Source organism: Atractosteus spatula, chromosome 2, assembly GCF_055471065.1.
Source record: "Atractosteus spatula isolate fAtrSpa1 chromosome 2, fAtrSpa1.hap1, whole genome shotgun sequence".
In the NCBI taxonomy this organism is placed as follows: domain Eukaryota; kingdom Metazoa; phylum Chordata; class Actinopteri; order Semionotiformes; family Lepisosteidae; genus Atractosteus; species Atractosteus spatula.
In genome coordinates this window covers 54,674,313-54,698,461 of record NC_142707.1, presented here as the reverse complement: position 1 = coordinate 54,698,461, position 24,149 = coordinate 54,674,313, and the positions used below count along the sequence as shown (strand labels likewise).

At 36.9% G+C, this 24,149-nt stretch overlaps 1 protein-coding gene across 1 annotated transcript in view; it reads right to left on the bottom strand.

Annotated features, from left to right (window-relative positions):
* The window catches only part of klhl29 (kelch-like family member 29), a 232,166-nt gene that overhangs the window by 195,243 nt on the left and 12,774 nt on the right, over positions 1–24,149 (bottom strand). The window contains exon 2 of the mRNA XM_088938566.1: positions 5,516–5,587. The gene's annotated coding sequence lies outside the window, so the exon portion shown is untranslated. The remainder of the gene's footprint in view (positions 1–5,515; positions 5,588–24,149) is intronic.

Genomic DNA, 24,149 nt, shown 5'->3' with positions numbered 1-24,149 from the left:
TTTCCAAAAAAACTGCACCATTTTATGCAAAACTGTCCAGAAAGTGCCTTTTTACCAAATTAAATCATCAAGATGTTTTGATGCAAAATGTCTGCATTGTTCACTATGCTAGAAGATAGCAGTACTTTTATTTAGATCTGCAGTGCCTTTGATTAGATTTGTGCAGAGGAACGTCATTGAGTTGTAGACCATCGCTCTATCACTCATCTTATCTAAATTCATTGTTTGAACTTTGCATAATTGATAATTAATTGAAACGTTAAGCAACTAAACCTTTAAACTTTCAGTTTCTGTGCTTATCTTCCTTTATCACACTGCATTTCTATCAGTCACTTGCATATTACCTACTACAGCCAAGTACGAAAACAGTCCGCAGAAACATTGTAGGATCTTTTAAGCGTTTATACTGACTTCCAACTGCCCAAACAATATGAACGTTTTCTGTTCCAACGGATGTTAATGAAACAGCATTACAGTTACATATCTTTTCATGTTTGTGCATTCCCAACTGTCTTCTCATTATCATCAGCTATAAAGAGAGCTCCAGGTATTCCAAAGAACCACACACTTGGATCATTTCTGTGCTACTGTCAGAACTGACTTATGACCTGAAAATTATTTGGCTTCGGATTTTTTTTTCTTCAGCTTTGCAAGTCTTAACACTTCATAACATCCCAGGTTGGAATGAATTTGGAAGCCGTAAATCACAGGCTGTGGTTGGTAATGTTAAAACAGTCTCAATGCATTTTAGTTCTGTTAGCACCAGCTTTTCAATCTTGGGTGCCAATACAAACCACTAAATTTAAACTGTGCTTTGGCAAACGTTGGGAGATCTTGCCAATAAATGGGAAAGCCAACAACCTCACAGTTACATGTTTTTTACCTGATCCTGGACGCTTTCAATGTAATTTTCAACAGTTATAATCCATTTAGGATTTCAAGAACAATTAATTCTGGATGCAATTAAGTCATGTTGTGTAAAATGAAGAAAAAACTTGTACCTACAACAGACGGTACTGTGCTACTTTACACCCAAGTGCAAAATCCATATTAATGTATTTGGCCAATTGAGATGATGTCTCAAGTCTATTAGATTCTTACCTAAAGAACATTTGTTTTAAAGTAACAGATGGGGATTATTAAGAGGCCATGATTGGGAAAGGACAATGGGAAATTTGGCCAGGATACCCCTACTCTTTTCGAGAAACACCCTGGAATCTTTAATGACCACAGATTTACATCACATTTGAAGGACGGTACTTTTTACAGTATAGTAAATTAGGTTGACTGTAAAATAGTAGAAGAGTAACACATTTTATCTGCAGAGAACCTGCACTGGTTCTCCGATTTGGGATTTTTTTAACTTCCAACTTCTGGAAACGGACAGAAAAGGTTTTACTGTTATTTGTCTAATATTACATAAAATATTTAATTATAGTAATTTCTTGTCATTTTCAATTAAAAAGTAATTACAAATTACACTAGAGTATATCTCAATGGAATGCATTAATAATTAATAAAAAAAACTTTTGTTACATCAATTCTCTTTCGGTCTATGTAATACATAAGCAGTGTATATGTTGTATTCATAGACTACTGCTTAATTAAGTTTACACACCCCCCGCCGCACAAAGGGTAACCACAACTTATCCTCTAGAGGAACACAACTAATCCGTGTTATACAATAAGAAAGGCAGCAGATTTCATGCCATATAGTTCACAGATATTGCATTCAATAGCACGGGTTAGATGTCATGTGGAGACCCCCGCTGTTCTATAGCCCTAGGGGGTTCTTTCCTCTCTTTTCCTCTTTATTCAACATCTTCCTTGCTACATAACCACGAAGAGGCAGAAAGTAGAGCACGTTTCTGAAAAGAAATATTTTCTACGTTCTGATATTTACTCATTTCCATACTGAGCAATACCTACTACATGCACAGAAAGTACAGGTACAGCAAAACTGAAAACCAGTATTTTTATAGTTTGTCTGAAAAAAAAAGCTTGAAAAAATATGGAGCACAGACCAAGACTGAAAATCATCTATGTCAACAATCCATTATGTGGTCAAATAAATACCTGTAGGTTTTCCACAGGTGGTGATTGCTTTGGACATGCATTAAATCAAATGCTGTTCAGTAGTAATAAACAGCTCGATAGCATTCCTTTAGAATGATGCTGCTCAGAGTTCACTGCGCCCACCAACAAAGCCAAAACAAGAGTTTCAAATGAAACCATAAATGTATATTTAAATTGGAAGGAACAGCCAAACCTATGGAATTAAAACAATATTTTTTATTTAAAAAGTAAATAAAAACCAGTCAATATCAGCAGTGCGATAAGCCACTGCCGTCGTAATCCACTATTTTTAAATTTAGTATGAGAGCAGACCAGAGAGGAAATTCTACATTCCTCTTCTACTCAATTGGAGTAATTCAATATTTTAGCTGCTGAATTAGTGTACAGCTTGCTGACAGGACCTCAGAATTGCCCAAATCAAAGACAAAGAATGCTTCTGTTTTTCACGTGAAACAGGTACTTTCTCCATTTCCCCTTGGAATAAACTTAAAAAGATTATCAGTATGAAATACTCTGTTTGCAAAAAATAGCATTTAGCACTTAAAGATTTATAAGGGCTTCGGGTTTGACATTTTAAATCTTCAAACTAAACAAACTAGTTCAATGTGATATTATATAAGCCCTGTTAACGTATACAAAAAACCTTGCTCAAAGCAAATGTTCACACATATATGGGCTCAACAAATTATAATTATTAATACTTGTGTGTCTCTTAACTCCCCTATAATTGCACACAGAGTGCATTATTTATTATTAAGCTTCAGAAATAGAATCTCAAAATTATTTCCTGTATTACGGCTTCATCTGTTACATATACTTATAAACATTACAGGTCAATGGGACATCGCCTGCTAAACACATGGATACATCCGAGTAAATTGGGTTGACTCCGAATATATTTGGTTGACAGTAACAGACCCACATGCAGTCTGCTGTTCCCAGCATTTAGTCACTAAAAGTTACCCGAGTTTTATGACAGTGGACAGAAATTATTAAGAAACAATGAACACAAATTGCAATTCAATGGAATGTACCTGGCCAGATTACTGTGTCAGGTGCACTGTCAAGCACCCCAACTGTATCTCCCAAAGAAGGTAAAAAAAAGCTGCTGTGCCAAAAAGTGCCGTGTCGTGCGGAGTTTTACACATTCTTGAGACACCGGGGGGAGGAACCTCACCAGAAAAATTCTCAACTTGCACAGCAGGACTCCGTAACACTTTTACCGTTCAAACTTTGCAGCAATGCCAATGTCTGATTCTGCTCACAGCACCAATATAACCATGTGCCATCAGACCGCCGACTGCCAACTGGGGCACATGGTAGTCCAACCTGCAGGGAACAAACGAGCACTAAACTCGCTTTGCCAAAGGACAGGTCCCTTGCCACAGATTGCTGAGTTACCTTGAGAGTCCTGGAGACTGAGGTCACCATAGCAGTCTCACTTCACACTGAGACTTCATACATATGTCTGCAGGTAATTTGCAGGCCACAGAATGTTAATTATCATCCATCTCCACTCCAACCCCATTCTAGGCGGGACATTGGAAACTATACAGGAGGTCAAGCTGAACAATGAATGAACTGGAGCAATACAAGTACGGAGCACATGTACACTATATTGCAGAGGAATAAAAGTGATTGTTTTGCTTGTAAATAAGCAAAACTCCTTTGGCTGTCTTTGTCACAAAGGTAAGGGGATTGGACTGCCAAACAAATCATTGCAAGAACAGCAGAGTACACCAGCTGTCATTTTAATTGACTACTTGAGATTCCCATTTCCATACCTGCTACAGAAAGGATTTAATACTGCTGTTTGGTTACACAACATAAGGCAATTAATGGCAATGTGAATCCAGGTTACTTTTATGTAGATGTTTGTGTGTCTTTTACCATTGTTACAGATTTGTAGATGTTATGCAGGCTACAGCTGCAAGGAGACAGTGAAGAAAAGGGAAAATATTTGTTATTTTCATGTCCATATTTCATATTTGACAGCTGGCAAATTCTTAATTCACATAATGTGCAGTTATGAAGGGTATATTACAACAGTGGCAAAAGATCTTGAAATATTGTCTCTATTTGGCTCTAGCACTGTCACTGAGATCACAAACCATGCTATTACCTAATTATTCTTTTGTTCTGAACATAAAAAAAAATGCGGAAGTGTTTATTCTGCCTTAATCTCAGTGGAGCTGGATAAGTCATTTGCTGGAAACTATTTTGAACAGTAAAACAGTAAAAAGAGTTTACAATCAGACATACTGCAGTGCCGACCTTCACACAAAACTACAGATGTCTTTCATTCCAAAGCACTTCACATACAGAAAGGAGGGGGCCCCTTCACCTACCACTATAGCGAAGGAGCACCTGGGTGATGCACACAGCCATTCTGCCTCAATAACTCCAACAGAAGATTTGGTGAAGAAGTGAGAAATTACTTTACCAACTACATTAATTAACTGAATCTTAACAATTTGGGTGAACTTAGCTGGGAAACTGTTCATAAGAGTTGGGGTGTAATACCCAGTGTCACAATATCTTTAATGACCACAAGCATTCAGGACCTATGGTTACCATCTCATCAAATGAAATCAGGAAACAAGGTGCCAATCCTAATCTATTAACATTGCGATGAATTGAAAAGTAAAGAAAAATGGATTTTGCACAGATAAAAGTTTTGAGTTAATAATTTTGTATGTTTACAGTGGTGTGCCCCTTAGAAGTCAACACAATTACCATTTCTGCAAGTAACTAAAGCTTTCTGCAATTTTAGCTCATTTTGAATACTCAACTGATCAGGTTATTTCAAGCACTGAATAATAATCAGAAACAACCAGTTGAAGGAGATAATGATGAGCCGAGCATATATTTAATTTAGACAGCATTCTATCACATTATTAAATATATATACTGTACCAAGGTTTGTATTCTTATCTCTAACTGCACTTTGTTAATCTTGACAACCACAGTTAATTGTTTTTAAGAAATTACCTTAGTGGCACAGACATCTGTTTTAAGTATTATAATGAAAAGAACTATTGCAGAGCCTGTCTGTAAATGTAGTTATTCACAATGGTTTCTGGAAACTTTAGTCAAATGCCTCAATCCACATGTGGTGCTGTTTTTTAAACTGCTACTGCAAGTTTGTTCTCCCTTAATTTCAGTGGGGCTGGGCTATAAGTCATTTGCTGGAAATTATTTAGCACGGTAAAATACAATGAACTTACAATCAGACACACTGCATTGCACACCTTCACACAAAAGTAAAACTGATGTCTTTGCAGTGTCAACACCAGCACTTGTTTTCACAGTGAAGGAGACAAACTAGAAAATTAATAATTAAGGTTATACATTTCAGAGAAGATTATGCAATATCCTTTTATGAATTATGAACGTTTTTTTTATTTCATACACAGCAATATGAGCTTAATATCTTTACCGTATGAAGTTCCTGGAAGACAACGATGCACATCACAGATAAGCTGGTCTGTGTCAATACACCCAGCAGCCCCTGTAGAAAAAGGAAATAAAATCTAGTATCTGGCATAAATAATTCTGTACAAACACATGCCTATTCATGTATTTACACAGGGAAAAAAGAAAAAAATCTGAGCATACTACATTAACACTTTATTGTGGTGTATTTCATTTTAACCGATGAGATGGAAGGCGAAGCATCCAATTCTTATTTTTTCTGTTGCAGTTACCATTTCCAATATCACTTCCAAAACAGACAGACAGACCAGTGGGCACTACAACTTGTGTCCTGAAGAGTCAGACTTCTCAATTGTTACATAGAGAAGAATGCATAATTGTTACATGGAGCAGAATGTAATGACAGAATAATTTAAACAAATATAGGTATATGTATATTTGTGCATACATGTATAATACATTCAGAGAACAACAGAAATACAGACAGATGGACAGAAACATTTCATGTGGATGCAGGCAGATATGCAGAAAGGCAAGTCCTCTCACTGAATTTTGACTTTTTACTGTGCCTTGCAAGAAGAAAAAAAACTGTTGTTACCTCCACTATATTCTAATTTTAATGAAGACTTTATGCTTCATGTATAGAATGACAACAACGCGACAACACTAGGCTAGTTAACCTCACTTGCGGACTCATTATAATTCCAAAGCAGACAAAAGGATTCGGCTCACAGGAAACCAATGACTAATAAAACACTTGAATGAATTATTAAAATACTTTTTTTCAAGTAATTGGTAATTGTCATCTTTTGATACCAATTAGTAAAAAACAAAATCCATTGTCTGCAGCTTTAAAATGGCCATTCTAAAAACAAATCTCTACCTTCATGCAATTAGTGTTGTCAAAGTCTGCAGCACAAAAGAACAAAAACATTTTGCTGTAAATGTAGACCACATTTCTTTGTACAGACACAGTGCATGGGACTTCAAGCACAGTTTTTCTCCATGCATTCCATTAATGTTGAATGAACTACAAAAAAAAAGGAAATGCTGTAGTAAATATCTAGAAAATGTGTCAAATACCAAAATACCACAGAAGGAATTCAAGACAAAAACAGATTGAAGTCAGCCACATAGAAGAGTGGGTAGGGCTCCGGTCTAGTAACTGGAAGGGTGTGGATTTAAATTCCAGGTGAGACACTGCTGGTGTTCCCTTAAGAAAGGTGCTTCAATTAGATCTCCAGGCAGGTATCCAGAAGAATAAATGGGTACAAAGTGTTTAAGTGTTTGCATGTAATACACCTTCTAAATCAGGAGGCAGTCCAAAAAGTAAACTCCAAGCCAAGGCTATACATTCACTGCTCCTTAATGTTTTAACAATGAATGCTACTGCATATGGAACACCTAAGCAATTAGAAACACCTACTAGCCATTTGTCCCAATACTTTTGCTCACCTGAAAAGGCAGGACTGAACAAAAGAAACGACACTGTTCTAACATGGTTACACATGTATGCAAAACAATACCCAAAAACAAAAACTGAAATTCTACACTTTTGCCTCATATTAATTGTTTTACGTGAAATACAAATTGCTTTAAGACACAGCAAAACTTACAAATGTCATGTAGGGGTGAGCAGTATACCGGTAGAAATATGTGCCACGATATGGATTTGGCTGTACAGTATAGGGATTTTGATGTTTACATAGATTGCGCATCGTCGCAAATTTTAACTATTGACCCGTCATAGTTTACAATTCTACTTTATTTTAGCTCCAACTATAAAATTCTGAAAAAGTTCATCTTGCTGATATTTAGAAATCTGACAGGTTCAGAATTATTGATCTTCGGCGGTTCAGACGTCCGGTTTATGACGCATCTGAGGTCATTGTGGCCAATAAAAACACATGGGTGTCCTCTTCCTTTTTCCTTTTGTGAAAACAAGCACACGTTCAGTATGCCTGTTCGGTATGCAAACACAAATACGCGGAGAAATGGAGAAAGCCAGCGTTAGTGAGACGGGAACAAGCAACGAAATTGTTGAAAATAAGGGTGCTTAATCGGTTGTTTGGAAATGGTTTTAAAAAGTCGGACCGCGAGAGGCTGTTGACAAACGTATCTTTCTGGCACGTACTCTGTAACCTGAAGTACAACTTAGCGTGTGAAAGGCAACCTCTTTTTCAAATTTTTACACTAAGCAGCCATTTGAATACTTGAGGAGTTATTACTTTAATGCTTTAATATTCTTAACTTTTTTTTGTAATTTTACTTCGTTTTTAGCAGTATTACATATTCAGGTTTATAAGAATTATATTTACTTGTTCATGTTCGTAAGTTTATTGTATTGTTTCAGTTCTGCAAAATAAAAATGTTCGACTTCTACTTCAGTTCAATGTGAAATTTCAAAAATAGGAACAACACAGTAGCTAACCAACAGTTAATTATAACCTAATAGTTAACTCCAGGCAATAAAAACTTACTATCCAAGTCTTGTACTCCTTTTAAAGCATGTTCTATTGAAATAATGAGAAAAAATGATACATCATGATGTATATCGTTACCGTCCAAAATTAAAATGATAGTGTGATATAAATTTTAGGCCATATCGTCCAGCCCTAATCAGGACGTCATCATTATTCTTCAGAGAACTGATGATGGGCACATGCAAAAAGAGGAACCAGACTCTACTGAGAGCTGGAAATCAGTACAGAACCACCACTAGTACTCATGTACCATATATTGAATTAAAACTGCTGTAATAAGAAGTCAGGGTACTTCTGGTGCAAGAGGGCTTTAATTGGTATGGTATTTCTGCACATCTTATGATGGACGTGAAATGTTATACATTATTCACATTACTGAATTTTTGGTATCTTCCAAATATGAAAGAAAGGGGGGGGAAAGAACAGTAACCTAAACACTGATATTTACTCCTAGTCCCAGGCCACTGTATCCTTAGATTTGGATTCTTTAGACTTTTTTGAACCAATGGTTAATTTATTGAATGGCAGCATCCCACCTGGGTTTTGAACTCAGAACCCTGCAGTCTGGAATCAAGAGCACTAACCTAACTACTCCATTTGATATTTGCAAATTGAAAAGACAAACTAACAAAACCTCATTTTAACATGGTCGTACAAGCTATCGTTTATATCGTTTATACACAGACACCACAGGAAAATGTCTGAAATCCAGTATATTCTGGTAGATAGCAAGTTGATACAATCATTCTACACAGTTTCCACCTCATTTTAAATGTTAGAAGCACTAAGGGCAAGTTTACACCATGAATCTTTCAATGACAAATCTGACATTTCCAATTGTAAAAGCAAAGGAATTTCCTTTCTCTCCCCGGAGTTCAGAACAGCTTCTAGAAATCTGAGGTAATAAATCCATATCATTGGCATTTATCTACTTGGCACAAGTGACCTTTATTATTTTTGGATGTCAGAAATGATTCCCCAAAAAAGTCATTTACAGTATAAACTGCTTCAATAGCGTAAAGCTTCGGTGCCCTAGTTTTTGCTTTTTTGGCTCATCACTAGTTAAGAAAATAAGGAAAGGGAAAATGACTAGCAGCCAATCTTGAGGCACAGCGTGATCCTGAGTGCTGGGCAAGAGGCAACATGCAGGGAACTGCGCAGAGCTGCGAGCACACCAAGTTCGTACTGCGCAGAGAGCTGTGCTGAGCATGCAAGGCTGAAGGGGCTTCGCACACCGAGTCCGTACTGCGCAGGGAGCTGTGCTGAGCATGCAAGGCTGAAGGGGCTTCGCACACCAAGTTCGTACTGCGCAGAGAGCTGTGCTGAGCATGCAAGGCTGAAGGGGCTTCGCACACCGAGGCGTACTGCGCAGAGAGCTGTGCTGAGCATGCAAGGCTGAAGGGGCTTCGCACACCGAGGCGTACTGCGCAGAGAGCTGTGCTGAGATGCAAGGCTGAAGGGGCTTCGCACACCGAGGCGTACTGCGCAGAGAGCTGTGCCGAGATGCAAGGCTGAAGGGGCTTCGCACACTGAGGCGTACTGCGCAGAGAGCTGTGCTGAGCATGCAGGCGGATCGGTTCTGCAGCCAGCTCGGAACTAGGGAAGCGTTCCTGTGTTTGTGCAGACAGATGGCTTGCTGTGGCAGGATATGAAAACACGGTATAAGTACAGTCTGAGATTGTGGTCAAGCAGGAAGGGGGGTCAAAGAAGGTGAAAGCAAGCTAAACAGAGTCCAAAGCACAAAGGGGAAATCCGGGAGACATGGCTGAAGCAAACCAAGGTCGAAGCTGAGATGCACACAAAAGGAAAACAAAGCCAAAGGCTGATTCGAGATACAAAGCAAGGAGAGCTCAACAGCTAGGGAAAAAAGCCTGGGAAACAGAGACGAGGGCCTCAGAGTAGAAACTCAGGAACAAGATTTGAGGGTGCTCAGAGTAGAAACTCAATGACACAAACCCGAGCTATGACAGATGTAAGTACTTATCTTGCGAAGCTCCTGGAACACCAGGTGATCCAAGTTACCCGTTAATTGGTTTTTGCAGCAACTAGTGCAGGGAGACAAGTGGAGATGTAACCAGCTGCTGCATCAAAGCTACCTTGCTCTGCTGCTCATCAGCAGGGGCTGACTTAACACTTTTCAGTTAGTTTTTGTCATAAATCTACTGACAGGGCCAGAGTGACATGACCAACACACATTTGTAATGATGTGACATGTGGCACCTTATTCCGCACTTTCTGTTGTCCTGGCAACCTGGCAGCACACTAAACAAGTTACTATACCTTACAGCTAAGGCAAAAGAACCTTATCCAAACGAAACTGAAGGGTCAAGCAACTGTACATAAAGCAGAATTCTGACCAAAACAATAAGCTCCACAACTGTGATTTGATTTTACCTTGCCATGATTATCGAAATAGTACAGCAGGACATCTAACTGAACATCAACATGTAGCAGGCTACAAAATTACAATGAGGAGGTTTTTCCAGATTTCTCCCTAACCATGCCTCAACTCATAGCTGATTCCCAAATCCTGAGATCTCACACTTGCATCCACTAGAAGAAGTAAACAAGGACTTCCCTTTTCAACAGAACGGCCTCTTGGAAAAGCACCAGCAGACAACAAGCTGCTCCTCAACAGAACATTTAATATTCACATTTTAACACTTCAGGATTAGCTATTACTCCAAATGAGCAGACATGTTAATCCGAGACCATAATTTAATACCTTTTCATCAACATGTTCAAACGATTATTATAGCCAGCGTATTTAACCCTGTATTACTTAGCTCCTGTAATCACTAAGTGATTGACCACGTTTTTGAGAGTGCCACAACAGCTTGATTTAAAATTACTCATGGACTGGTTTGCCACATTTAACTATTGTGTGTTAATAAAATTGTATGTTGCATTCTTTAAATGCATGAATTTATATTGCTAATTGTTTTGATTTATTGATTCCTTGTAGCCATAAATGTAGTCTGTGAATTTACTTATCGAATTTTGAATTTTGAATTCAAAACATCAAATCACTGGAGTAGATAAATCTAGATCTTGAGTGCATTTAATATTTAGACTTATTACCAGCTACTCTAGCATGACTTTAGGAAGGTGCTTTCAGATTGTGTTTGACATGGAAATGCTGTCTAAAAACATTTAAGGCCTTCATGTGGGTTGTGAGTGCCTTGCCATTGTACAAATTATTAATTCTTACAATGGTAAGGTACTTGCAACCCAAAGTGTGCTCACTTGTAGATTTCCATCCATTTCTCACATTCTAGTCAGTTTTCGAAATACATAAATCTCTGTAAGGTCATTGTGTGAAAGAACAATTTCTCAACCCATATTTATCTCAATGGTCAAATATGTTTCAACCAATGTCTAATTGTGAGAGAAGAAATTCATATGCATATACAGTTTAATAATCAAGGAACCCAAAGAATGCATATCAAACCCCAATTTAGTCTATCGTGTAATTAGCACATGATTTAATCTCTGTCTAAGTCTATGCTGTTGGGTCATAAAGCATTATCCAGATCTGATCAAACAATAAACTAGCCCACACGAAATGCTTAGAGAAAGAACTGTCAAATTAACATTGTTGAAAGATGTATTCTTATCATCATTGATAAGCACTGAAAAATGCACAGATATAAAACGCCCTGTGTTACGGAGTCTTCTGTAACTGGGCACAATGAGGGGAAAGTGCATTGACAACTGGTAGGTTCACATGCAAACACAAAAAATGTGTAACACTTTGGGGTGAAAGGTTTACAGGGACAGGTATGTCAGACAGATGCCAATATTGGACCCTACAAATAAAGTGTATGAAAGCAAAAACAGAACATTGCAGTTTTATGATGAGATTGTTATTGTAGATATTTCACAGCATACCAACTTGCTACATTACAATAATTCATCAATGATTCCAGCAATGCATTCACTTTACTGGTCATCTGTCTTAAAAACCAAAATAAATTACCTTAATTATCACTGGGGCAAATCCAAATTTAGTGGGGAATAATGCAAACCTACTAAGCAATGGCTTTTCCTAAAATACTATCAGCCCAAAACAGACATTAAAAGCACATTTCATTTTTTCCTTAATCACACAAAGCTTGGTTACCAGAGACCTATTTAAATTCAGAAAACATAGGCCTGAAATATTGTCATTAATCATCCAGGCTGACCAGATTCACTTGACTGTGTTAAAAAGCTTCAAAACACATCTGCTCAAGTGACAGCCTGCACTGTCAAGATGCAGGCAACTAATAAAAACTGAGGGACTGTACAAAATGACACATCAGTAACTCACCTAGCTTTATAAATAAAATATCTAAAAAAATCTTTTTTTTCACAGAATAGAAGGAAATAAATTTAAAATGGGCAGACAATTTTTAAGTAAATTTGCTTACACATTTTAAAATAAATATATTTACTCACACAATGGCTGGATAGGTATTAATAGTTACTAAAGGCTGCTCAGATATTTAAAGCATCTGACTTATAGAAAGACTGAAAGTTTTTCAGTTCTGTATGAATTCACTCAATCCAGAGCTCTACACAGCTGCAAACAAAAATCTGTTTTATCACTTGAAACCCAACAAACGACTTTTGAAGAGTGAATCATTTGTAATTTAATGAACAGTTTATATCCGTTAAATCATTTTTAGCATCTTTTTAGGTTTTAGTTAGTTTCATTAAACATCAATTGTTTTTGCACCCATAGATTGTTTATAAAAAGAAAAATATTTAAACAAATCACAAAACAGCTATCAATAATGAAAACAAAGCAAAACAACCCCTCCTAACCCCACTCACTCCGCAGTAGCTTTTTAAACCCTGTCAAACTTGTGTTTGGTATTTAAATCTTTGATTTCCCCACTCTGTAAAGATCTAAAAAGCACACTGAAAGAGATGTCCCCATGCGCGAAAAACATTTCTGCCACTCCAAGAGCAGTGCCAGAGTGTTATCTGGAATAACATGGAGGAACAGCAACCTAGCTCTGTGCTAGCAAGGTGGTTTTATTTTTCTTTTTAATTCTGGTCTTCGATGGAAACCTGCCCTGTTTTTAAAACAGCTGGAGATCACTGTACAGCAAACAGAGGCAGAGCTGCTACAGCAGGTAATCTGACTCTGGTCTATATACCAGAGTGATCAAAGGAGATGATCCAGGAAATCCTGCAGTGGATTCAAGTGGTTGAGGACATGATAAAAATCTCTAAAGCGGTAGATGGCAGAGGGGGACAATTTCATCAGTTAGAAAGTTTATTTTATTTAGCAGCAGGCCTCTTGACTGACTCCCCCTCCCACACACGCACTCATATTTGTAACAAACTACAACCTTTCCACCCCATTAACAAACATTCTTTCAAGATGCATAGTGCTATTGTGCAAACTAAAGCTGGTAGCTTTGACAGAGGTAACCATGCTGCAGTAAAACACCAAGCACAAAACGTTCTCACAAGACTCAAACATTCAAGACCCTTATCTTGTTTGAGAGGTAGGTAATGCACAGACACATTCAGAAAAACTGAACTGTCTTAACTATTCTGGGGAATGCTCATTTTAATGTAACAGGGCTGTGCAACTAAGAGTATTAATACCTACAGTTACTGTACGTTACTACAAATAAATTTTCAACACATCTAATAATGAGGTTCAAACTTTTCAACTAGGCAACTGCGCAATAAGCTTCTTGAGGATTGTTGAGGATTTGTGAGAATAAACTTCTTATATTTGCATCCTTTTAATAAAACAAACTATGCACAATACCCTGTAATGGTTTGCTAGTGTTTGCAAATAAAGCTTAATGAGCTATTTTTGTTAGTTTTCTTGTATCGTCTTTACAAATTCAATATGAACGAAAATGTATAATATATGGCCCTGTTGGTGCACTCTTTGACGGGCTACAGTGTCATGCATTTTCAGGTGTGTTCAGAGGTCCTCACAGGTTTGCTTTAGTGAGCACTTTTAAGAAAGAGATCAGATGTTGTGCTTAAACATTGGGTAAGTAAATAAACAGAAATTATTATGGAAATCTAGCAACATCTCTTCAAGAGTAGAGTTAGTATGTAGGCCAACCTTTAATTCCCAATATTCCAATTTTGTTTGAATAGTTAAAATAATTTACGGTTCTTGAATCCATTTTTACTATGGTGCTCAGTGCAATGACACTACAGTTCCAAATCAGAGTGTATGCTGAAAACCCTGCGCTATGGCCACACAGTCTTCAGGCTTCTCACTACTGTACCACATTACAATCATATGTGTGTCACCTGGAAATTTCAGACATGCTTGGATTTCACTTTGACAGACAAAGGTCTACGTAAGGGTCATATTTATTATTGTCACTTAAGTCCTGTTGTGTTATCTGTTCATTTGTTATTGTAAGTACTCTTCTTGGAATGTATAGAATATGTTCATTCTCATTTCATATTAAAGGGGTACTTCTTGCTGCATGTTTAAATCAGTGTAAAGGGTAAAAATGAATGACTTGTTTTTAAAACGGCAGAATTAATAAGCAGCTGAATAGTGTAGCAACAATGGTGTTACTATATAATTAACCAAGGGCATTTCCCTGTAATTATAGAGCAGTTACTCTGTATGGTGATAGTGGAATTTACTTGTAATTAGTCAGCCTTAGATCAGGTAATTATGTGGCTATTAATGTCCTGGAATTTAAAGTGCTCCCTATATTTGCTCTTGACAGCCAGAGGACTAAAACAATGTTTCCCCCCCTCTCAAATAGTAGGTCACTGTATTAAGAATAAAGATTTCTTTAAAACTAACCTCTTTCAGCAAACCTTGTACAAAAATATTAAAATATAATTATCTTTAATCCTCAGAAGCTCAACCCCTGTTGTGCTCTGAAAGTAATTCATCAACTTCATTGACTTAAAGCACAATCTGCTGATGCAATGTCTCTGGATCACAGGCATTATATTAACAAAGGCTTTGGAAGCTTTGCAGTAACAGTGAGACAAGCTATCCAGTCTCCAAATCTGAGTTCAATAGTCTCATCGGATCGGAGTGAAGTTTACGCACTCTGATGCACCACATCAATGCCCTTTCTTTTTATCTTTGGATCTTAGATTCAAGCAGCCTTGCACTGTTTAACCTCCAAGCTACTTGCGTGCATAATCATCTATACTGCAAAAGGGCTTGAATTTACATGTCAATCCAGATTAAAAGAAAGATTCAAGACTTTTGAGATACATAGTAAATGATCCTCATGAAAACAATCCACTGATGTCTGGAACTGAATAAAGTAAGAAAAAGACACATATACATCAAAAAGTGCTTATGAATCGGACTAAAATTTACAACAGGAAAAAAACCTGCACAGCTGTTTTGCTTATGCATACTTTTTTCATCATTCTAAGTGATATATTAAGTGGATAAACATTACTGGTTACACTTTGGTAAGTGAGATAACATGGCTCCATGAAAATTAACACAAGTACAAATATCAACCATTTATTTTTCACAGTAAAGGGTATTCTTTGTGGTAAGTCTTCACACATATACTCATTTACCCAAAGGGCTGTGGGAGTATGGAGCACTGGTAACCGTTTTATGGTCCTTTAAGAGACAATTGAAGGACCTAAATGATTCACACCAAACCAAATAAACCAAAGGGACAAGTTAAAAAGAGGAAAGGTCAATATTTACAGAGGTAACACTGCTCACATTTTTCAGTTCTAATGGAAAACTGCATTAGAAACTAAAAACAACATTGATCATAATGTAGAGTAGTATTCATAGTGGAACATGGATACTACAATGGGAATGTACAGGATCTATTGTGAAATCATAAAAGCTGAAAACTTTACTGAGCATCTAATGAAACTTATCACTATTTAAAATATTACTTTTTTATGTATTGTATGAAAAGTATACAAGTAGTATACTGAATTTGTATTTTGATTAAAATGTTTCCTGCAAATTTTAAGTGATTATTCATGATTCACCATGATGTACTCCAGTGATTTTTACTGGTGCATAAGCACCAAATTTCCTTATTAGTGAGGAAAAAGACAAAGCACAAAAGATTTTAACCTGTTCAATATCAAGCCTGCTAAAAGTCAACAAGTGGGCTCTTGTCATTTGTAACCTTTCTTATGTTCTTATATAAAAACACAAGCAGGTTATGTCCATTCCTTTCTATCAAGAGCACAATGCCTACATATTGAAGGAGGCTAGAATACGTCATCTCAGACCACAAGCTAAGTTTTGTGTACAACAGACGAATCAAAGTGGAGATCTATGTGTGATGGTGTGGGTAGGTGTATCTAGCCCCTGTAGAACGTCATTTGTAGTGGCCGATGGAAACCAGACTGAATGAACTGACTTAGGCCCTGACTGCAGGCTCATCCTGAGGTAACAACACTGCAATAGGACAATACACTTGTTGTCATGCAACACTGCAACAATGGCTTTCTTGCACAATGAGAATATGACAGTGATACCAGGGATGCCCTGCTTGATTAAGCCCCATTAGATGTTTTTGGGACAAGCTGGGATGACTTGTGGTATCTAGGGCTCAAGGACCAGTGAACTGGTAGACGCTTCTAAAGACTCAATAAGAGAAATGGAACAGAATCCAAAAGCATGTTTGACAGACATACGCCTTGTACAACTTCCAACAGAGGCCACAAAAATTATTAGCCTGTTATTTTTCGCAGTAGACCCCTATTGATGATGAACTTTAATCAGCATTTTGAATTACCTTAAAATGTCAGCACACCTATAAAAAAAGAACCATATTCCTGATAACAGCTACAAATGTTGAAATTCTTAGTGATTTTGAAGTACACTATAGATTTAGAAAAACATACTGCTCTGTTCTCTGAAGGATTTGCCTCTGTATGCTGAGAAAGAGAGACAGATGTGGGGAAAAGGCTCGTTTTTCCAATTGCAACCATCCTAAAGACAAAGCCTGACATTTAAAGACACTTCACACAGATTGTGAAGTCTGTAATCTTTCCTGATGTGCAAATGGATACAAATGTAAGTTGTCCTGGATAAAACATTAAAGTAATTAATAAACAACTGCTTTTGGTTAAAAGGGTAAATGTCTCCTATAAGTACCACAGATGTGTTTGCATACACACCTACAATTTAGGTTCATTAAAAAAACAGATTCTGGGTCAATGAAATGTGCATATATTGATTAATGGTCAACAAAGTGCACTCATTGTAAAGGTCAATTTGTTTGAAGTTTTACAGTCCTTCATTACTTTGAATTTGTGGTGTTCTGCAGTACTGCATATAAACATACACCCAACCTAGTCTTAAAAATGTTTTATTGTTTTACTTTTGAACCACTTTGAACCAGCAAATGGCCTATTTTGTAACAATGATTTTTTCTGACAGCACATTACAAATAGGGTGTAGAAGACAATATGACTATTTTGACATGACAAATGTTGCTGGTTTCTAAACTCCAGAAGTGCAGAAAGTCACTATGGTGCTGTATATTAAAAACCCTCTTCTGTGTCTGAGCCAGCTAAAGCCCCTGCCTGCTGTATTGGATCAATTCCTCATCCTGCAGGTCACAGGTTCAAATCCATGCTGTGCCCCTCGCCAACTGTGGCCAGATGTCCCAAATAGCTTCCACTGAGCTACTGGCATTAGATGGGGCAGAACTGGCAAACGATACTTCAACAAAAAACATTAGATGACTGAAGTTGTGGGTGGATGTGAAGTCTTCAAACAATATTCAATTGTTTTTTTTCATTTCAGAAAAACTAAAACATTTTGACCTGCCATAGGACTTGGCAAGTCATAGGACTTGTAAGTCCATGTGGACATTTTCATCACCACCAATCATGGAAAAAAAAGTGTTGTGGACAGCTACAAAACAATTGTAAAATATACATTTTGGGGATTACATTTCAGCTCTTTTTCTTTACACTTACAGATCTGTACTTCACAGCATTTTACCTTTATGTGTAGAGAGGAAGAAATTAAGTTAAGGATTAATCAATTAGATGTGATTGATAAATGTGACCATTTAAGGTTACAACTTTTCATTTTGGCCACTCAGTGTACTTTACCTCCAGGTAATGGGATGATGTTCCTGAAGATTCTGAAAAATGTGAATTACAGAATGATACATAAACACCTTTGGTTTCTTCTCATCCAAATTAAATTTAAATAGTAGTCAATGTTGCTAGAATAGCACAAAATACTAGTAAGGGCTAGTTTATAATAATAACTGTTATTCACATTACCCATGACATGCAGAAATGGGGAGTATTTCTTAGAGCTCTGGACTTTAAACTGGAGGGTTGTGAGCTCAGATCCTATGTGGATCACTACTGTTTTACACTTGAATAAGGTACCGTACTTGAATTGCTTCAGTAAAATATCCAGTTCTATAAATGGCTACAAATATTATATTGCCTTGGTTAAATGCCATTAACTAGCCAAATTAATAATAACGCATATATTGTAACTCCTGTTTTAAGACAGTGTGTATATATATAAATAAGTTTTTGTATTAGTTGAATCATTTCAAAGACACAACAAACAACAGATATCATATAACGTAGTAATAAAAGAGTTAAAATGCAGTACAGTTTGAGAAAATAAGCTCTCTGATCTATTTCAGTTTGGCAAGACCTTTGGAGATAAATCTCTGGTTGCACGCCAATCTTTCTAACATGATACTTCATAGCCAGGGGCCATATGAGTCCACGTAGCCTCTTCACATTGTTCTCCTACAAGAAATGGTGAGAATGAATGGTGAAACCGAGAACAGGGTTCTTCAGTGCCAAGTTCATGCACAGCAAGCAAGGGTAACAATGCGCTGCAAAAGTTCACCACTCACCTCATGCAGTATAAAGTCACAAAAATGTTCATATATGATGATCACCAATAGCTCAACCTCCCATTCTTTGCATGGTCATGCCAGAAAGCCTGTGTTTAAATATTTTAATAAGAATAACATGCCTATTATGTGCTTTTGATTGTACTGATTGTTTTCAACCAACCATTTTATCAGGAGTCTCAAAAACAGGTGAAGAATTGTTGGTAAATTCTTTAATGGCTTCTAATGTCTATGCCACACAGCCCCTGGCAGTGTTTTTAATATCACATTTGCAATAAAAAAGTTTTTTATTGAAAGCGATGAAAAAAATATTAATGCAGCAGCAACAGAATTTTGATTGTATGGTAATATGATTTTATTTTAGAGCATTTTTCAATGAACAGGCTAATATTAATAAAAATACCCACTTTGTACATTAAATTCTAATTGTGATCAAAGACTTTTTTTTAACATTTAGATCAGTCTTAGTATTACATTTTGCAGAGAAGCATAAAAAATATTAGAAAAGACTGTAGTAGAGTGCTACTGTACACATAAATCCTAAAATAATATTTTATTCACAGCATTTTATTCCACAAAAATGCAACATAGTGCATAAGAAAGTACAAAATTATGAAAAACAGTATGAGCAGATGATCTTACAAAATTCACTGGATTGTTTCAATGTTTTAATGTATTTTGTTACTGTTCTATAAAAAGTTAGAAAATTAAAAAAAACATACACTGTTACAGCAAGTCTTAGTTCAAGAATGAGTTTCTAGTAACTGTAAATAAAAGCCAGACTTAAAAAAAATACAATACTAGTATTAGGTTTTCAAGCTTGTGTAACTCTCCAAACTAACGGTAGCTTATGTTGTACAATTACTAAATAAGCTGTGTTTAGTGAGGAACAATAAGCGTGATAGAGCACGTTGATCCTGCAATTCCACAGAACACTGACTCTCCTTTCTCCTTTTTAAAGGCTACTTTAAAAAAGGCAGCTGAAAAATACATCTCAGAAATAACCAGGGGAAAAGTAACTCCCGCACTGAAATTGAAAAAAGTAATAACATTTAGATTTTTAATTTAAACTCGTACTCAAAGGTCATTTGCGAAATTTGCTTGATTGCTCTGTTGTTGTTGCTCCTAACAGGTTTTATTCTCCACAGCCTAAGCATCTATTTCCAGCCTTCATCAAACAGCACAAAAAGTGTGTCAACCTGGGAATGCACCTACTATTTTTATTACACAGCTCGGAGTAAGATATTCCATGCGTGACTAGGTTTAACAATACTCACTAACTTTAAACTGTTGGCACATACATGCAGGTGCTTACAGGCCCCTTTCTGTACCAAAGCTCAACTTACTAAGCCTTGCCTCTCCTTCTGTAGTTATAAACACGGACTCAGATTCTCTTAATGTTCATAATTTACAACTGCGTCTCAGTGCTATGACATACTGCCATTTTCTGTAGGGTGGGGGGATTGTTGTCAACAATACCCAAATCTCATTTCATAAATATTCTTTCTGAAAGTCTCTCTGCTGGATAGAGACATCGGTGGAAATGAATACTGTACATAGACAAAATCTTCAGTTAATGATTAAGAGGTCTGAACTGCTTCATCAAGCTCCCCGATACTCTGATTAAATATTCATTGTGCACGCCTACAGAAACTGAACAGCCGCAATGCTGGGCTTTTCAGCAGGGTGTCAATGTGTTACATTATTTTGCCTTTACTATAGAATACACTAAACTGAAAATCCACACACATTACTATGCAGGCAAGGAAAGCACAGTGTTTAACTCCCACACATTATAATTTGAGAGTACACGGTGTTGACGGTTAATGGTGTAAAGATTTTTTTTTTAAAAGGATTACACTCGGCATTGCATGGCCGCCTCTGAAAATGGCAAACTCGTCTTTATGGATGATGTAACTAATGAAGGCAGCAGCAGAAACTATTCTGAAGCTTACAGACACATTCTGTCCGATTATGTAGAAATAAATTCCACTCTCGTTGGGCACCACTTCACCTTGCAACATGACCGTGACCAAAAACATGCAACCAAGGAGAAAAATGGGACATTCCTACAATCTTCGGTTTTATATCCAACGCATAATGCATTTAACAACCTGAAGCAAGAGTTGAGGTCAGATCACTCCTGGAAAGGTGTGGCAACATCTTGCAAGAATAGCCAAAAACCTACCAAAGTGGCTGCAGCAAAGCATCTCAAATGACACCGAGCATGGTGAGCTCTGTGTCACAGACCACATGCAGTTAATACTTCAATGATACATAACCATATATATAAACATATAAGATAAGATCACTTTATTGACCATATACAATTTCTTGTATTAGGAATTTGTCTTTTCGCATACCCCAACTTGCTCTCCATGAGACACAGACAGGGAGAGAAGCTTGAGGTCAGAGCGCAGGGTCAGCCATTTATACGGCACCACTGGAGCAGCTGGGGTTAAGGGCCTTGCTCAGGGGCCCAGTGGAGTAGGATTCCTCTGCCGGTCACGGAATATGAACAGGCACACTACCAGCCACAGGCGCAGATCCTTAGCCACAGAGCCACTGCACTGCCCAATGTCTATATAATGCCTTTTCCACCCAGAAATTTAAATGAATGTGTCTTAATACTTGAAAGCAGTGGGCTGAACACACAGTGTGTTTGAATATGATCAAAAGTATATTGTCTGTATTCATGTAAATGTTATGCTTGAAATTACAAATTGCTTAAACTGTAAAGAAAAAATAGCAAAGTCAAAACTGTTTCCTCTGGTGAACACTATCTTTCTTCTTTCTACATACATGAAATTTATGGCTACAATGCATAGGTTATTCCTTTTCACTGACATTAAAAGAATGTTACTGGGGAAGGTGGAAACGGCGCAGACTAGAGGAAGGTTATTTTTTGTCTTATTCTGAAGATGCGTCACTGAATTATTACATCGAAAAAATAACACAAAGGTTACTGTACCCTTCTTGCTGGTAACTTCCTCTTCTTGTAATGTTGTTGTACAGTGTAAATTGCTAGAAATGACCTATATAGAATAAAAGACTTTGAACTCAATTTATAAATATTTTTAAACAGGAATTTGAAACATTGAATACAAATTCTAGCCACCATATGAAGAAATGAATTAAAACACTTCTAGTTCCTGTGAATCAAGCTGTGCTTTTGTGTTATCCCACAATACTTTGTAGTAGGACATTATCTATTCCTAATATGGCACCTAGCAACAAAAATTTGAAAACGTATAGCAGTCTGAATGAAATCTGTATGCATGAACTGTGAAGAATGCACAAGCATGGTCGCAGAGGTATGGAGCAACTCAGGGAAGGAGACAATATTGCTCTGGCTTTATCTTAATGAGATAAACACCTAATGACTTAAATACAGCTGGCTGTTCAGTGCATTATAATCTGTTAAGATTTTAATCCCACAGCATGGGCTTGATTGCCCTCTAATCATAGCATAAAAAAAGGAAAAAAAAGCCTTGCATTGAGTTTAAAAGTATTAGGGGAGTATGGAGCCAATGCCCTACTGTTCAGACCAATCAAACAGGCGCCTTTGTAATTAAAAGATAAGCGTTTTAAGCACAAGCATAAGGAAACTGGCAATACAAACTAACCATGGTGAAGACATAATTGTTGCTAAAAAAATTTCCACTGAAAATGAAACCACAAAGGTCATAAAAGAACGGACGGGACTCATAAGGTTCCACGTTCAGGAGCCTGAAACAGACTCAAGCCAAATTGCACACTGGTATTTAGATAGCAAGGAAGAAAAAATAATTACTAGCAAAATAAAATAGGCAAAAACTGCACCATACCAATGTGTAAAAAAGACTTATCCAAAAATACATGAAACAGTAACTGATTGCCAAAGGCGCTTCTACCAATAATTAACTTATAGGGGTGACTATTGTAATATTTTTACTTTACAAACATCTGGACACATTATTTGTAATTCAACAACGTGGCACATCAAAGGAATTGAGTTAACAGCAAAACCCTGTATGTTTTAAGTATTAACCAGGTACAAACCAAAAGACCATCTATGGCAGGGAGGATCCTCATGAGGGAAAGCACAGAACTGCTCCGTTTCTGGATGGGACACAAGTTCACAGAGGAAGAGATGATTGAAAATGACCAATCAAACCTAGCCAGCATGTCTGGAACACCAGAGACCAATTCAAACCCAGGCCTCTGGGGCAGCACAGCAGTAGCTCTAATCGGCCTCCCTTTGCTACTCCATAACTTTAACAAAATTCACAATCGCAGCAAAAAATAGGGCTACAAAAAGAATTAATTAAAATTATTTTTAAAATTCAAACATTTACTATGGAGTAAAAAAAAACATTAATTATAAAAATACAGACTTGATATCTCCAAGACATTTGGCACCAATTAGTCTAATTGACTATTTTGGCTAAGAAAAGTCCAGGCGTTTGGTTTCATGCGGAAGAGCTTAATAGGAGAAATGCTTAGAAAAGCAAAGCGTTAAAGAGTGTTTTCTTTTTACTTTGTGCAAAGAAAGCAAAGATTGATTATTCTGTCTTCAGCATCTAACATAATATCTGCTATAAAACAGACCTAGAAAATAATTCCATTAAAAAAGATGCACTGTATTCAGTTTCATTAAACGTGCTTTTTTAGAATTAGCACTGCAATCAATAAAACTGGCTCTCTGTTAAATAGCCGTTTGGGCCTCGGAATGGCACCTCTCCTTTGTATGTTTCCTCTCTCTATTGGACACTGGAGATTTTTTTCCCCCAGGTCTAAGCAATGCATGCCAAAAGATACATTCAAAGCCCCTTATGCGAACATATATATCATTATCATTCAATATAGTGGGAATCTCCTCTGTGACTCTTTCACACTTCCATTCATCATAAAACATAAAAATACAAAGATAACAGAAAATGCCCAGCATCAATCAAACCAATAAATGATAAGCAACCATAATTTCGCATTCAATCCATTCACATCCAAAATACTAAGCACTGCATTTAAATGTTGTTTTGTTTCTAATAAATGTAAGTTTACATCCAGAAGTAGGCAATCATCTTTTTTGTTCAAATGAATTGCACGTCTTTGCTCTAGCTCCTCTTTAATTACTTGTTCTTTAGTAGCTTAGTCAGTAAAACAAGTTGATGGATTAGTGCCCCACAAATGTATATAGACTGAAAGACCCAAAATGACATTAAAAAATATAAAATCCACCATAAGAGATGGTATGTTGATTGTTTAAAGCCTTACTGAACTGGTGCCCAATGCACAAAAATTATGTTTTAAATAATATTAAGAATTTTCATTTTCAGGC